Source organism: Callorhinus ursinus, unplaced genomic scaffold (genome assembly GCF_003265705.2).
Source record: "Callorhinus ursinus isolate GAN/ISIS: 27379988/994484 unplaced genomic scaffold, GSC_fseal_2.0 scaffold55, whole genome shotgun sequence".
Classification (NCBI taxonomy): Eukaryota; Metazoa; Chordata; class Mammalia; order Carnivora; family Otariidae; genus Callorhinus; species Callorhinus ursinus.
The window spans coordinates 6,392,299-6,409,112 of NW_027397117.1; the positions used below are offsets into that span (position 1 = coordinate 6,392,299).

A 16,814-nucleotide genomic window follows, 5' to 3' on the forward strand; every position below is an offset into this window, starting at 1 on the left:
TCCTGCTGGGTTTAGGCTTTCTTTGCTGTTCTTTCTCCAGCTCCTTTAGGTGTAGGGTTAGGTTGTGTATTTGAGACCTTTCTTGTTTCTTGAGAAAGGCTTGTATTGCTATATACTTTCCTCTCGGGACTGCCTTTGCTGTATCCCAAAGATTTTGAACAGTTGTTTTGTCATTTTCATTGGTTTCCATGAATTTTTTTAATTCTTCTTTAATTTCCTGGTTGACCCATTCATTCTTTAGTAGGATGCTCTTTAGCCTCCATGTATTTGAGTTCTTTCCGACTTTCGTCTTGTGATTGAGTTCTAGTTTCAAAGGATTGTGGTCTGAAAATATGCAGGGAATGATCCCAATCTTTTGGTACCGGTTGAGACCTGATTTGTGACCTAGGATGTGATCAATTCTGGAGAATGTTCCATGGGCACTAGAGAAGAATGTGTATTCCGTTGCTTTGGGATGGAATGTTCTGAATATGTCTGTGAAGTCCATTTGGTCCAGTGTGTCATTTAAAGTCTTTATTTCCTTGTTGATCTTTGAGACCATTCAGTTTTAATAGCTGTTTGTTGAGTGTCTCCTGTGTATGAAGCATGCTTTGAAGCACTTCACAAATATTTAATCCTCATAACAACCTGTGACATAAATACTACTAATACCCCCACATAACAGATAAGAAAACTGAGGGGCAAGGATTTTAAGGAACTTACCCCAAACATCAAGATTCCTTTTTTTTTAAAAAAAGATTTTATTTATCTATTTGAGACAGAGAGAGAGCACAAGTCGGGAGGAGGGTCAGAGGGAGAGGTAGAGGGAGAAGCCGATTCCCCACTGAGCAGGGAGCCTGATGGGAGACTCGATCCCAGGATCCTGAGATTGTGACCTGAGCCACCCCAGCGCCCCCAAACATCAAGATTCCTGAGTCATGAATCTAGGCAGCCTGACTCTAGAGATCATGCTCTTAACCCCTGGACTGTGCCATTAGTTTTCCAAGGTGGTTTGTCATGGTTGTCATGAGGCTCTGAGAACCCTCCCTCTGACAGTGTTGGCCCAGGACCTACACTGACCACATGGTCTGACCAGCATCCATCAGTCCAGGGACTTTATAATCTGAATCTTTGCCTACTCGTACACATTCATCTTCTCCTAGATTATAAACTCCCTGAGTGCAGAGAGTCTGTCTTACTCATTTGTGCTCTTCAGGGTTTGTTCAGAGGAAGCCTCTGGCTTTGTTGGTTTGTTTTCCAGATACCTCTCAACCTAAGTTATTCTGTCAGCCCCTGGGAGCTTTGTTGGTGTTTCTTGGTCCAAGATTGAGTCAACAGCAATAAGAGGCAGCAGACATCTCAACAGTGTTCATCGAACATATGCTGAGCTCCTACTGTATTTCAGGCCTGAGCTCAAGGAAGTAAACAGGACAGGCAGTACCTCCTCAGAACTTCCAGTACAATAAAGAAGCAAATTAGCACATGTGTGAGAGGTGCTATTTAGAAAAACAACAGCCAAGGCCAAGAGGCCTTGATGGAGAATAGTGGAGATGGAGGGCGGGGTGGGACCTACTTTAGGGAGGGCAGGCCTGGAAATTCCTCCTGAGGCCGTTAAATTCTAAGTTGAGTCGGGAAGAGACTTAGGTGAAAAGGGGAGTCCAGAGAGGAGCACCTTCTTGGTGAAGGACACAGTGCATGCAGAGGCCCAGATATTGGAGAGAAATTTGTTTCATCTGTTCAAGAGTGGACTGCAAAGATAGTCATTGTGATTAGCCAGTTACTTCATATGCATTCCCGCCACACTTGTGTCTGCTTGTTCTCAGCCTGTTCTTCTTGGTTTGTGGCCCTAAATCCACGTCCCTGAGCAATGGCCAATATTCAGAGAGTTTCCGACTGCTTGCTCTGGAAGTAGAGCACATCCGAGGCCGAGGCACCTTCACCTAGCCAACAGCGCGTGGAGCCTAAGTTAACGGAGTCCTTTCGTAGCCAGCCGAGTTGTGCCTTGATTGTGTCCTGCTCGGTAAGAGAAATCTGTCACATTCCCTGTAGTCGTTACATCTCTTCTCTGACGGACTCAAAACACAAATGGAAATGAATCAAATGGGGAATGATTTTTCTTTTTTTTAGATCATCAAAATGTTTTTTTCTGAAATACTGTAGTTACGTCTCTTACCCAGGAGTGGTGGTATCACCACCACATACTCAGGAGATTGCTTCAAATGCCAGCCTCGAGGGCTATACCCCCAGCCTCCTGCAGGAGGGTGGCTGAGCACCTCGGGGTTCAGTGTGCACCCAGGTGAATGGAACAGACACCAGAGTAGTCTCCACATGGATGAAACCTCACTTGATGCAGCCTTTCTCCCCGCTCTTGTTTCAGTTGAGATCTCTCTTACGCTCCCATTTCCCTGCCATTCATAAAGGATCTCTAAACTATTTAAGAGAAAGAAACACAGCCTTTATCCCTTTGGATTTTTCTCCTCGATCACATGAATCTTTTCTCAGAACATGCACACATGGCCCAGACTCACTGTCAGGGGAGATGTAATGCCAGCATCTGGTGTTAATATCTATTGTTGACATTTTGGGAATGAGAACATGAGCTATTAGGGAAGATGTTTGCTTGTACCTAATTAATGTCCCATTGTATCCCCTCTTGTTGTCAGCTCTGCCTCACCATCCTGCCTTGGCATTTTCTTTTACTGGCTAACTTTAAAAGTTAATTATTTCTCTGTTGAATGTTAAATGCCACCGTTTTTTTAATGCTGTTCCTCAGTGCGAATTATTAGTTATCAAAAATCAAAATGATCTGTGCAATTATCAACTCTACCTACAGTCCGTGTTCTTGCTAATCATTCTTCTAAAGTGTGAAAGCATGTGCTGATGTCTGGCAACATGAATCTCTCCAGCAGATGTTGATTTCTGACTCTCCACATTCCCACCCCTGTTGAGCCTTACTGGTGTAGAACAGGCACGAAGTCCTGGTCCGGCATCCGATAGAAGCAATTGCTGATGCAGCCACATCTTCCAAACTCACTTTGCTTGAATCTCAAATCACTGTTAAAACTCATTTAGCAACTCCAGTAAATACAGACAAAAGTGAGGAAACCCCATGTAGAATGATGCCCTAAAAGCTTTTATAAAACACATGTCTTGGTGGGAAATTGCACCTTTCTTTACTTGAGATTGGTCTATAAAAATAATAGCAGAAATCATCGCTAATAGTTATTGAGTGCTTTTACCTTGTGCCAGGCTTTGTTACCAGCTTTTCACATGGATTATCTAAGTTAATCCTCTCAACAACCCTGCGACATGAAATATTATTATTCCTAACTTTAAGCTGAGCAGTTTGAGGCACTAAAAACTGAAGTCACTTAGGCATTGTGTCCTGGCTGGTTGGTGGCGGGCCGGGAGTCTGCGTTCTAAGTGCCTGCAGCAGAAGATGTCCAGGATGGCTGCCATGAGTCACACGTGGTCCCTGAGCACTCCCGTGGGGCAAGTCCCAGACTGAGATGTGCTGAATTCCCAAGACTTGGTGTAAGAACGTGGCGTAAGATAGCTCATCAATAACGAATTCACGTCAGTTACCTGTCGAAATGATATTTTGAATATATTGGATTAAATGTGTTACCCAGACCAATTCTGTTTCCTTTCAGCTCTTCAGTGTGGCTACTAGAAATTTTTTAATTTCCTGCCCTGCTCTGTCAGAAAGGGCTCGCTCTACAGACATATAAATCCAGAGTTTCGAGGTTTCTGGATTTTTGTCCTTGCCTTCTGAGTTTCTGATCCTACATTATTGAGGGAGGATGTACCCGTTCCTGACCCTCCCTGTCCTCTCGGGTCACTTCATTTCCAGAAATGCAGTGCAAAGTATAAATTCTTACATCTGATTCTCTAGCAAGAGCCCATCTGTTGACTCTTATCAAGGATGGAAAGATAAAACACTGACATGTTATGCATTAACCAGATCAGAAGGAGAGCTAATGACAGAAATGTGGCTGCTTCCTAAATGTCCTGAGAGGGTAATCCGGGCAGGCTTTTTGTTCTCCTGTGGGCGACCCCCTTCAGTGTCTTCCAGAGGGTTTCTCACTCCTCTCCTTCGAGACCTCTCTTCTGCCCTCCTTGCGGTCCCTGCCCCACCCCTCTCTCCCTGGGTGTGTGTGCGGCTGCGGCGGCCCCTCTGTGAAGCAGTTCTGACACGATGCAGGTCTTTTTTCCTGCCTGTGGGAGCACAGTGTATAATGGTGTGCCCTCCACCGGGGATCTCTGAGAAGCTTTACGGCTATAGCAGGCGTGCGGGAACCAATCGCAGGCACGAGCAGCTGATATATGACACTAATATAGGGTTCACTTTTATTCTCAACCTAAAAAAAGATAGATTGTTCCAAGTTTAGACAGGCTGTAAAATCGTGTGCTTCTGGAACCATGCTGCCTTACCCCCGGGACCACTCTAATTGCTTTACATCTGTACAAAGGTTCCTTGTAATCGGGCTTTCTGCCTTCATTTGTCTTCTTTTCAGCCTCTTAGTAAAGACCTTAATTGGTCTTAGTGGGGCTTTTTTCAGTTAGTGCAACTGTACCTTTAGGGCTGAACAAGTATCAGACACTACCTGCGGGGAGCAGAGGGGAGATGGGAAAGACATCAATACTCCTTTACCTTTAACAGTTTAATTAATGTGCTCAGAACAAGGAGCGATTTGAAGAAATTTCTGCTCCTCCGGGACTGTGCTGCAGATCAGACATAGCTGGGGTTAGGTGGAATTTTGTAGATTTCTTTCCTGCTTCAGTCTCTGTGAACACTCATTAGCCTCATAATTGTCTTACGGTAAACTGCTGTATCAGGTTTTAGTCCATCTTTGGAGGATCCAGTTGCTTTACATCAATAGACTGAAGTACTAGGGGAGGCATGTGCAGGGAAGTAGCCTCTAATTTCTGTTTCTTAGCTACTAATTATTTAATAATACATTTTATTGCCTATTAAAATGTGGCATAACTTGCTTGTCAGCAAAACTAGATGGAACCTAATCATTTGAGGAGAAGGATAATTGGCACTTGTACAGATGGCTTTTACTGAAGTCGGGTTTGTTAGTGCGGATCGAGTTCCTTGCCAGGTTTCGTGGTTCTGTTTGTGGGCTGGTCAGTGCTGTGAGGGGTTACTGTGTTACAGCCCAGGCGGTTAAATGCGGTATTATTGCAAATGCAGTATGTACTCAGTTATAGATCATAAAGGCTTCTGCTGTGTAGGTGCTTTTTTTCTTCCTCCCCCTCCTTCACCCCTGGTTTTAAAGGACCCTAGTGAGTTTTGTACCACACTGAAAATTACCTTATGTGCTGGAAAATGCATCAGTGGAGACTTTGTTTAAACAAAGGGCGTTTTTATGATGGATAGAAGAGGCCAAAACTTCTGGATTTCCATCTAGTAAAAATTTCTGTAGGAAAATTGGACCAGTCCCAGTTCCTTGGTAGAATTTCACGAAGGTTTTCCTGTTGCTTCAAAATGACCCCTTAAGGAATGCCACATAAATTCCAGGAGATTGCCCACAGTATTTCCCAGAGCACATTAAGACACTGAGGGGGACACATTGTGTGTGGGGTGGTTTTGGTAGCAGCATTAGTTCAATGGATCGAAGAGGGGCAAGCTCAAGTGTTTTGGCTCTGAGTGGGAGACGTTGGCCAAGGTTTGGAGGAGGAGGTGCATTTGGCAAGCACTTTGGGAACATTTTGGTGGCATTGGAATGGGTGGCAACAGTCCATGTAGGAAATGGGAACAGTGCCACACTTGCATTCCCATCCCCAGGGTGCACTGCTCCTTTGCCTTCGCAAGGTACGTGGGTCTGAATTCCTGCTCAGATGCGGTTTCAATTCATGTAAGACCACCACCTGTATTTGAAAGTCTGTCTTGTGTTCTGACCCAACATCGTTTAAAACCCACAATGATGTCCATCTTTATGTGTTTCCTGAATCCCATCTTTCCATCCCTTACTACTTTGTCATTATTCCTTTGCCTTCTAGTAGAATTCCTGAGGTCTAATTTTCCCAGAACAGAATGTCTTCTGTCTGGCATGTCCCTTAGCAACTGCTTTCCTTTTCCCTTTGAAGACCTACACACTCTCCACCCTTCTCTGTGAGGTTCCAAAACCTCAGTGAAGACGTGTCTATGTTACCAGTAAATACAGGGCTTTTTTTTTTTTTTTTTTTTAAGGTGTGGAAGGGAATATCTTAGCTTGCTACTTCAAAAAATCAGTATGAAGTAAGCCTGACGTAGATAGCTCTGCTTCTTATGGGTTGTGCTTGGGAATTACTGTAATTTAACACCTATAATAAATGTGTTAAAAGAGGGAAGAACGCCAATTCTGAGGTTTTGTGTGTTATATGAAGGTTGTGTGTTACACACTGTCATTAAATTTTCTGGAGTAAAGGCTACTGGTGAGTTGAAGCCAATTTAAAAGGTGTGTGTAGGAATTGGCATATGCAGCTATAAACTGGTTTGGGAGTTGATTTGGGAGGAGCACATCCTTTAGAACAATGTAGCATGGAGGATGGCAGTGACCTAGAATGTCTGTAGCCTTGGTGGTCATAGTCTGCAGCTCACTCTGCGTGTTGTGTGTGCGTGTGTGTGTGTGTTGAGGACTAGGCTTTAGACAAGGTTACATCTGTTGATTTTCTTCTTTCTTGTAGTTGACTCTTCTGTAGATTATTCCTCAAAAACTTGGCCAGCAGGATTTTCACAGTGTCTCTCATCCTGGTAACTGTGCTCTTGTTGATCTAGATGGGAAGATATGAGGAGGAAGGATTTTAACAACATGCTGTCTTCCATTAAGTGAAGCACCATTAAACCAATCCATCTCTGGGTCTCCAGGTTCACACCACATGTTTTCAGGACAAGAGTCCGATGGAGGCCCACCTTACTTCTCTCTGCAATTCTGGTTCTTTTGGAATTTTGCATATGTAAGAGTGGGCATCCATCCCACACATCCAGGCTCCATCCATACCTGATGCCCTCACCACTCCAGCAAACAGCTGCCCCATGGCCACTCTCAGGCTCGCAGGTGTGTGTATGTACCAAGAGCATGGCCTGTCTTCAGGTGGACAGTTACCATGCAGGCCCTGGAAGGGGCTTGAGACCATCAGGTCAGGGGAATCCTGTGCCTCTGGTAGGAAGAACATGATCCAAAAGAGGAGATTTGTGAGCCAGGTGGGCCCATCCTCATGACCTGCTGGACTCTTACCCCACAGAGAGGATCACAGATTGATGAGAGCCTGAGAAGGTCCCCCTTATGCATGGATCCCAGGGCAAGGGCTCAGTTACCTGGATATGAGCAGGGTTGCCTCTGCCTTTTAATTTTAATCTCAACAACCTCACTCCTTGTACCCTGCCAAAAAAAAAATAGTGATGTAGAAGAAATAAAATGGATCCAAGTCTTGTCCAAAAAAGCTGAATGGATGATTTATCATGAAGTCATTAAGTGTCTATGGGCACAAGATGTGAATGCTTAGCTTTCAGATTCAGCCACTGGGAAGTCAGCTGGGTTCTTATGCATGAAGATGTTACACGGCATGCTTGTATATGAAATACATTTTTCCAACTAATATTTAAAGTAGAACACACTGCTGTCCAGACGCAGGGAGTGCCCTGCCATCCATTGCAAGGACCATGTAAGGGAAAATTGCATCTGAGGGACCAAATTAGGAATGTTTTCAATTTCAGGAGTCTACAGAAGAAACAAAGCATTATATTGACATAGTTCAAACAAAGTCAGGCATTTTGAAGTTTGTTAGCATTTTTAAACACATCTTTATTCAACCTCTTTAAAAAAAATAATGGGATGATTTTCTTGTTACTCGTAGCATTTCTAATATGTAAAGGGCTGTGAGAACTCATCCTCCCTCCAAGTTTACATACGGTATGCGGGCTTCTAAAATGAAGTTCACTGCTCCCAAATCCCGCTAAGATCTCAAAGCAATATATGTGTTCTCTGTTGTGCTAAAGTAACGTAGATTTTTAACAATGGAAATTCAGACTTTGGTGTGGAAGTGATAGTCCTTAAAAAAAGGTCTTTGTGGTGATTTATATTATTAGTTGTTTTTGTGGGGGAGAATTCATGCTTTTAGTGACCTTAATTTTGATCTTTACAAAAAAAATCATCTTCATCTGACAGATAGCAGTTAATATTGTTTATTGTGAAAATGAGACACTTGAACCTCCAAAAGGAAACTCTTCGGGGGAAATGTGCGAATACTGGCTTTGAAGGGGGGGAGGAAAATTAAGCAAGTATTTTAAATAGGTCCTTGTCAATCTGCTTTTCCCATTATCTCAAGGGATGAGAGTATTAAGAGAACATGTTCTCAGGCTCACTTTTCTCGTGTAGAAAATGACAGTAATACCTGTATGAGATTGTTCAGATATAATGAATGAATTTATGTAAAACAGGCCCACAATGGCCTCATGTTAGCTTCCCCACTCAACTTACTCAAGGAAAATTCGGTGTCGGGACTAATTTTGCCTAATTTCAAATCTTAGAAATGGCCTTTCTACTTACTTCTTCTTCCATCATTGATTTTGCTGCCCTGGCTCTCTCCAGTGAGATAAAAGAAGGAACTGAGCCAGGACGAGTGACTCGCCACATGGAATGTTTCTTCTCCCTAAACGCTGACTCTGAGCTGTGCTTGTGAAGTGCTTATTGTTACTGTTCTACGCAGAGGGCTCTGAGCTGCTCTTTTCTGGAGCGTCAGCCTGGTTTTCAGGATAGGCATTGAATTTGCTCTCTGTAATGATCCCTTGACCACAAGTCATCGTCTCTCTATAAAACTGGCCTTGGCCTTACCTGCATTTCCAGTCTCATCTCCACTTGGGGAAAAGGCAGGTATGCAGCTGATTTGTGTAATAGGGTCATCAACTACACTGAGACCCTCATACAAATACAGATAATACCAAGCCAGATAATGATGACAGAGCAGCGTATTTAGGTTGTGTTTTTTGACCCAGTGTTCGTTTTTCATTAAGCCTCAGCCTGCTTTCCTGTGAGCCTTATTGCCATTCTATGGGCCTGTGCTCATGTTCATCGCTATTTTCCAGAGCATGTCTGGGCTGCTTGAGTTTTCAAGTTCCTGTCTAAATAATGACAAGGTTCCTAAGGTGCTGTCATCTCCCACCAGAAGAATCTGGCACTCTTTGAATTCTCTAAAAACACCCCAAAGTGCTAAATCATAGAGTTCAAGAAGGTCAGTCATCCACCAAAGAAACAAGAAGAGTACCAACATAAAGGGTGAAAGATGTCCAAGTGAGTCAGTTCAGCATAACACATATGCTCCCTGGCATGTTAGGTGATTGGGTTCTGCCTGAGTCCTTCCAATTCTGGAAGCTATTAAATAGGATAAAATTTCCTGAAATTAGAGAACTTCAAGACAACCAGTTAAATAAATATGTCATATATGTCATAATAATATATATTATAATATGGATTATAGATTATGTTTTTATATATACATATATATGCCTGTGCTTATATATGCATACACATACATCCATATAGTCATACATGCACTCATATGCACATACACACACTAATTTAGGGTAGATTTCACCTTTTGACAATTCAAAGGGAAAAGTTAGAATCTATGAAGTGATTATTATGGAAACCCAACTGAGCCTTTCCTGGAAATGCCGGAACCACAAAAATTTCTTAGCATTTGAAACGATGACAAATGCTGATTTATGCAGACCTCAGGATTCCACTCCTAGGGCACCCTCATTGATTACTTCCATCAGCAGGAGCCACACTGGGTGGTAACAGTTGAGAATGGCGAAATAGTTCCAATAAAACAAGAACCAGACCAGCTTGGGGAATAGAAAGTAGTCAGTCCCCAAATATCCCTCTGTTCTCCATCTCCTTCCTCCTGTTCTTTTCAGTCCTCTACTGCTTCTCCCTCCTCCCGCCTTCCCAGACCTCCTCCTCAGCAGGGCCTGCTGAGCAGAGATTGAACCGTACAGTTCATGAGATTCTAATTCAGATAAGACATCCAAATCCTGAAATACCATGGTAGAATTCAGTTTTAAAATGTTTCTTCCGAAGAAAAGTAAAACATTCCTCACAGTCTTAAAAAATAAGCATGTTCTCTGATATTCCAAGCCAGAGAAATTCAGTATAAGAAGTTGGAATATTTATCTTTATATGTGACAGGATAGTGGTTCTTTTTCTCTTTGTTTTTCTTTTTTCAGTCTGAAATAAGGTTTGTTTGGTTTTTTTTGTTTTTTTGTTTTTTAAGAATTTATTTATTTATTTTTGAGAGAAAGAGTGCACAAACTTAAAACTGGCCTTGGCCGGGGAGGGAGGGGGAAAAGCAGGCTCCCCGCTGAGCAGGGAGCTCAATGCGGGACTCTATCCCAGGACCCTGAGATCATGACCTGAGCCAAAGGCAGATGCTTAACCAAGTGAGCCACCCAGGTGCCCTCTTTGTTTGTTTTTAAGTAAGGAAAATATCCCAAAACAGGCCAATCCTAAACTCTATAGAAATGCACAGTATCCCTTAACTGGGATTGCAGATGTTCTATGTAGTTCTTCGTTTGAGTCATTTAGCATTTAGTCAACAGATATGTAAAGAACATTTTTCAGGAACTGCACAAGGTACTAAAGCTTGGACAACCGTAAGCCGCAGTGGCAAACGTGAAGGTGTCCACGGTCAGATGGGAAGAAGCAGGTATTGTTTCTAAATGACCAAGGTGTCACAGGAAAGATAAATTACCTCAGTAACTCTGAGGTGACATTAGCCGCCCCATTTAGAACTAAAGAAACAGAGACTTGGGGATACAAATCCTCCCATTCTTTCCTCTGCGTGTATGTGATATGTAATTTTATTTTGTTAGTACACACATGGTAACCTAAAGGGACATAATGTTTCCCTTTTGATATTTTCTTGAGCAATATTTTTTAGCCTATTAATTATTATTCTGCATCTGTTTTGATCCATTCCATTGATCCACTGTAATGTAGACAACTGTTCCCTAATTGCGGGACAGCTAGGCTTGGTCCAGTTTTTCATCTTTATGTTTATTAAATGAGTTTTGGATTTCCCTAGAACATATTCTTGGAAATGAACTGCTATGTCAGAAAGAATGGAATTATTTGAACTTATTGGTAGTCTGATTTTTCAACTGTTCTAAAACAAGTACTATGTTCTTAGAATTCTTTATTTATTTAAAGAGATTTATGGAGATGCAATATCCAAGAATTATGATTTGCTACTTACTATTCTCCTGTAACTCATCAGATACTTATGTAATTAATTACATTTTTCAAGCTTTTTCATCTCTGTGTTCCATATATATTGCTACCCCAGGTACTCGTATATACTCCCATTCTTTCATGCTTCTCTGAATTTTACACTTAAAAAAACAAAGACAGAAAGAAAAAAAAAAAACAGCTCAAATTACACTTTCTTTGAAAACCTTCCAAGACTCCCCCAGCCTCTTTGGGCTCTTCCTTCTTTGGTCTCTGGTAGTCCTCCTGTAGCCTGTTCATCTCATTTGCCAATTAACTATCTTATAAGTTATCTTTTTATTATTAGATCTTACTTCTGTTAGTAGATTATAAACCTCTCAGGCCCAGAGACCATTCCTTGGGCAATTTTGTAGAGTAGCTAACAGAGCATCTTAGACATCATAGGAGTGCAGTGTATTTTTAATGATTAATCTGTTTTCTTTTTACTTCATCAGGGTTCATGGGAGGGCATGGCCAGGTTTGTGGTAATCATATGCCTTCAGATATCATATTGACCACTGTCTTTCTCCCTTTGATGTGGAAAGAAGGAAGATTGGCTCACTAACGAGAAAGCAAGGTAGTCGTTTACATCAGAAAAAAATGAGATTAGTTTTTACACTGTCTACCACATAGTAAGCATTCAGTAAATAGAAGCCTTTCTTTTTTCAGTTGTCTCAAACTGAAGGCAGTGTTAACTTCTGTTTCTTTCTGTTTCCTTCTCTGTGGAAGGTGGATTGGATTCATTCCTACTAGACTCTTTCTGGACTGAGAACATTTAGTAACTCTCTTTGGTTGTAGTCATTCAGGTATTGGAGGCAGAAGCAGAACAGGTCATCTAAATACTGGGCCAAAGTGCTCAACCTAGTTCTAAATAAATGAAGGATTTGTGGATTCGTTTGGAGAATTCTTTATGATAAAATGTTTAAAATTTTTTATTTAGTTTAATTTGCACTCGTATCCCACTAGCAATGATACTGTTGTAGGTAGTTAAAATGTTACTTCTTTTTTCTGCAGGTACCAGAGTTCGGTGTAGACAACCTATATAAATAGAGGAAGATTCTGAGAAAGCCTACTGGGAAAAGGATCAACAGGAATTTTAAAAATTAACTGTGACTAAAATTCCTTTTAAGACACCATCTACATTTGGTGAAAGAATGACTAGATCCAGTTTCTTTCCCCCAATATCTTCCTTTTCTGCCCTGAGTCTCCCACTGTTTTCTGCAGAAAAGAGTGTCAGTTCCATCACCAGCCAGGATACACACATTCTCACCTCTGTTAGATTATAGGGTTCAGAACTATAGTTCTTTTGATGCCTTTAAATATTTTGTGGTTTGATGAGCCAATACATTTGGTCAAACATCTCTTTATCTGTAAGAGAAAAGAAATGCCACTTAACCTCAGGGCAAATAAAAATAGTCCATACATACATTTACATGTGTCATTTATAGTGTAGATCAGCGGTTCAAAGAAAATTACATTTCAGTGCCAGGAGCACAATAGAGACTTGTATAGTGCCTACAATTGACAGGAAACTTAAATGGTATTTTTTTTTATAAAGAATAGAAGTTCATAGACTCCTTCCATTTGTGTGACATTAGCAAGCTCTTAATAATGCAGTGTGTATTTATTTATTGATCAGACCATTTAAGTAGTAAGACATGAGAAAGTGGACACTATTATCTGGTAATTGACCATATTGGAGAGTTAAGTGTGCTGACAAGGAACTAAGTGTGTTTAACCTTCAGATAAGATCAATTTTAAGATAATGCCTACTTTGGTAATGAACCAAAGCTGCTAAGAAACTTCGTACTTTCAATGCTTCTAAAGCAATGCTGTTTTGATGACAACTACCATAGTTTTAATGACCAGATTTGCTTCTGAGAGCCATTGGTTTCCCAGGGCAACATGGAAAGGGTTTACTAACTTTTATACTACACTTAGAATAAAAATTCAAATGGAAGAGGATGACTGTAAGCAGCATTACCCAGAGAGTCATTCATGTAGGAAATATCTTTTGGCTACCTACCAGTCATCATGCTATATTCTGGGACTCTGAAGTTTAGCAAGATGTTATCTCAATTGGAGGGACTTATGTTCCAGTGGAATGGTTTTCCAACTTTGTTTAATCTGTTAAAAGCTCTAAAACCAAAACTTATGTGGGCCCCTCATTTATAAAAAGCAAGAGAAGGGTACCTAAAAACCTGCACCTTTTGCTTCTGAATCCTTTTTTTTTTTTTTTTGTGGGCTCACTGAACACAGCTTGAAGCCAACTTCTCTTAGCAACAGATCCATAAGCAAATATCACAACACTTTATAAGTAACATAATAGAAATAGGAACAAAGCTCGACAAGAGAACGTAAAGAAGGATATAGCCAAAGCTGTTTATGAGGTTGGGAAAGTCTTCATAGAGGAAGTGACTTTGAACCACAAGATCGTCCTGTTGGATAAGGAGAAGCTCATCAGAGAGCAGTAGGGAATTGAAGACAGCGTGGGCAAAGCAAGTGAAGGCCATGGTGTTTAGGGAACTAGTCAGCCCTACTTATGTGTACAGAATAGAGGTGTTTGGAAAGGAATAGTGAGGTAAAGCAGGAAAGTAGATTACACTCCAAATCCTATAGACTGCAGAGAGGCTTTTAAGCAGAAGGGAAACAATCAGATTTGGATTTCAGTGAGTTGATACAGACAACCTCAAGGAAACCACAGGGGTTTCTTAGATCAAAGGTGACAGAGCATCACCTAGGGCCATAGTAGTGATATTTGAGAAGAGGAAACATTTCAGAGAGACGAGTGGTGGTAATTCACAGATCTGAGTGATTGATTCAACGTGTAGAAGTGGGAGATGTCAAGGAGGAGTATACCTAACCCTGAAGATGGTGTGAATGATGATGCACAGTGCAGGTGGAGGATTGAGGTGAGCATGAGAATAAGGGGGTATCAGTTCTGTTTGGAGATGTTGACTTTGAGATACCTGTGGGACATCTAGGTGGAGAACCTTGGCTGACAGCTAATGGTAAAGTTTGGGATTAGAAATATTGATGTATGAGATCACTGAATGAAAACATAGGCTTGGGTACATTCATTGATGATTTCTGCAGGAGGACTAAGGGGCAAAGGAAATAGAGGTGTTATTTGAGATCTAGAAAAGAATGGTTTTACAAAAGAAGAGAGTTTTGATACCATAGGACAGAAAGATGTGAATCTTCCTAAGACCATTGGCTTTGCCAACTAGAAGGCCACTGACCTCTAACAAGAACTGTTTCAGTGGAATGATGAGGGTGAAGGCTGGGTCAGAATAGTTCAGAAAGAGGATGAAATATCAAGTAAAGACGTGGAGACCACAAATGTGTGCTCAGTGCTCAGTGTGGTGGGCAATGAGGAGGGGACCATGGCATCAAGGAGAAGCAAAGTGGAAGAGTGGATGTGTGAATGAGGGTGAGTTGAGTGTGTTGGTCACCTGAGGACCTGTGTCGTTGGGAAAGTTAGGGCTTTGGAATCAAACTAAATAAGGATCAAATCTCAGGCCTACCTTTTACTAGATATGACTTTGAGCAAGTTCTTCCATGAGCCTCAGTTTCCTCCTGTATAAAATGAGATTAATACTATCTCCTCTTGGAGTTTTATGAGGATTAAATGAAATTATTCTACAAAAAGCACCTAGAACTCAGAAGGTACTCCGTAAGTGCTGGTGGGCTTGTTTTTCCTGTAAGGAGGAGCGATTTTAAAGACACGAGAGGGAGGGCATAAAGTGTATGGCTTGAGGGAAAAGAATCTGGAAGAGAGAGCGTTAGGTTCAAAGTGAGGATGGACATGTGTTCCTGCGTAAGAGAAGGAAATGACAGTGACAACATGAGACACTGGGTGGGATCAATAATGAGATTATGCTGCAGTGACAAATAGGCCTCCCATCTGAGTCTGTTAATCAACAGCAGTGCCTTACTCAGACTGCACGGCCGATGTGAACTGGGAGGGGGCTCTGTTCATCTTAGCCCACAAGGACCCAGCCTCATGGGGGCTTCCCCTCAGCATTCCTATCTCAGCATTCACTTTTACAGTTCTCACAGTGTAAGTCACATCCAGCCCCAAGGGCCTAAGAAATTGCCGAGAACTGGGCGGGGGGGGAGAATGAGAAAGATTTGCGGGACCACACTGATGACCAGAACGATGGGTAAAGCCATGGGTACAGCAAAGTATGGAGGTGATTGGGATGGCATCTATTTTCTTAGGAAGGAGGCAGCAAAAATATGATCCACCCAGAGTAGTTAGGGGTTTGACAACAGTGGTAAATGTTTGGAACAGCCGTTTGTTAAAATAATTAAACGAGAACATAGCAGCAAAGGAAAAGGAAGTTGTTCTGGTTAAATATTTATCACTAGTGCTCCATGCAGAATGAAATGGTAGTGCAGCTGCCGATTCAGTTTCTTAGTTCAGCTGTAGCTTAAAATTAGAAGCTGCCCATCAATAATTCTCCCAAGGGAGTCATTTCTACTGTAATAGTATATAGCCTAGAGAAAAGGAAATGCACAAGAGCAGGCTTTCTTGGAATGGGAAGAGAAACCACTTCAGAGAGAGAACATGCGAGAGAAATTGATTGTACATCAGTCCTTGGAAATAAAAATGAGTTCCCTTTTATCAGTCAGTCTGTAAGTACATCTGCTGCTGGCCTAGCACTTTGGCATTACCTGGAGTCAAGAGACATTTGTGACTTTATTCTGGCTCCCACGGAATAGAGAGTTTGGTCAGAGGGATGAAGCTCATGATAGGAATTGGGGTTTGTTTAATATAATGTATGGCATTTATTGCCCTAATTGGTATATAATTTGGGGAAAGAGTTTCATGGAACAGATGGGATTAAAACTGGACCTTGAAGAATGGGTTTAACTTGGAGAGTGTAGAAGAGAGGGAAGGTATGGGTGTGATTGAAGGCCTGGTGGTGGAGCCACAAGGGTCTGAATGGGGAACTAGAGGAAGGATGGCCCAAAAGAAGAGGAGAGTTGGAGATGAAAGATTATGAGAGATCAGGGTGAACTAATGGGATGGAGCCTGGTTATCAGGAGTGGATACAGTGTGGGAGGAAAAGAGGAGTTATCTAAAGCTATTGCATAAGGAGTAGCTTTGAGACAAAGTCATACTTGCTCCAGTAAGGAGAACGAACATTGAGAGAAGTCAGTTAAATGACTTCATAATAATCCAGGTATCTTCTTTTCATCCACTCCCAAGACTTTAATGACTCCTTGTTAACCTTCAAAATATTGCCCCAGTTTTAGGATCATTTGGACATGCCCATTTTGAAGAGATAGTGGGACATCCAAGGGATATTATGATGAGGAAGTCTAGGTGTGTTGGTACCAGGAGTCAGACCCAAGAGGACAGTTAGAATCAAATGATCTTCTCAAAGGTTTTGTGCAGGGGTGTACCCCAGCACTTTTCAGGGGCTGTGACCAAGCCAGACAGGCCTTAGCCCTAGTAGGAGACTGGAGGCTAGGTGGGGCTGCCAAGTCAAGCATCAAAGCAGAAGACTTCTCTTCTCTTCTGTTCTCCTCTTCTCTTCTCTTCTCTTCTCTTCTCTTCTCTTCTCTTCT

The 16,814-nt window shown here is 41.8% G+C and overlaps 1 protein-coding gene and 1 long non-coding RNA gene across 6 annotated transcripts in view; one reads left to right on the plus strand and one right to left on the minus strand.

Annotated features, from left to right (window-relative positions):
* The window catches only part of AUTS2 (activator of transcription and developmental regulator AUTS2), a 1,158,197-nt gene that overhangs the window by 763,944 nt on the left and 377,439 nt on the right, over positions 1-16,814 (plus strand). The window lies entirely within an intron of this gene.
* Positions 9,243-16,814, minus strand: part of LOC112817420 (uncharacterized) — a 21,352-nt gene continuing 13,780 nt past the window's right edge. The window contains exons 3-4 of the long non-coding RNA XR_003206391.2: positions 12,505-12,602; positions 9,243-9,338 (exon numbers count right to left, since the gene is read on the minus strand). This is a non-coding gene — a long non-coding RNA (uncharacterized lncRNA). The remainder of the gene's footprint in view (positions 9,339-12,504; positions 12,603-16,814) is intronic.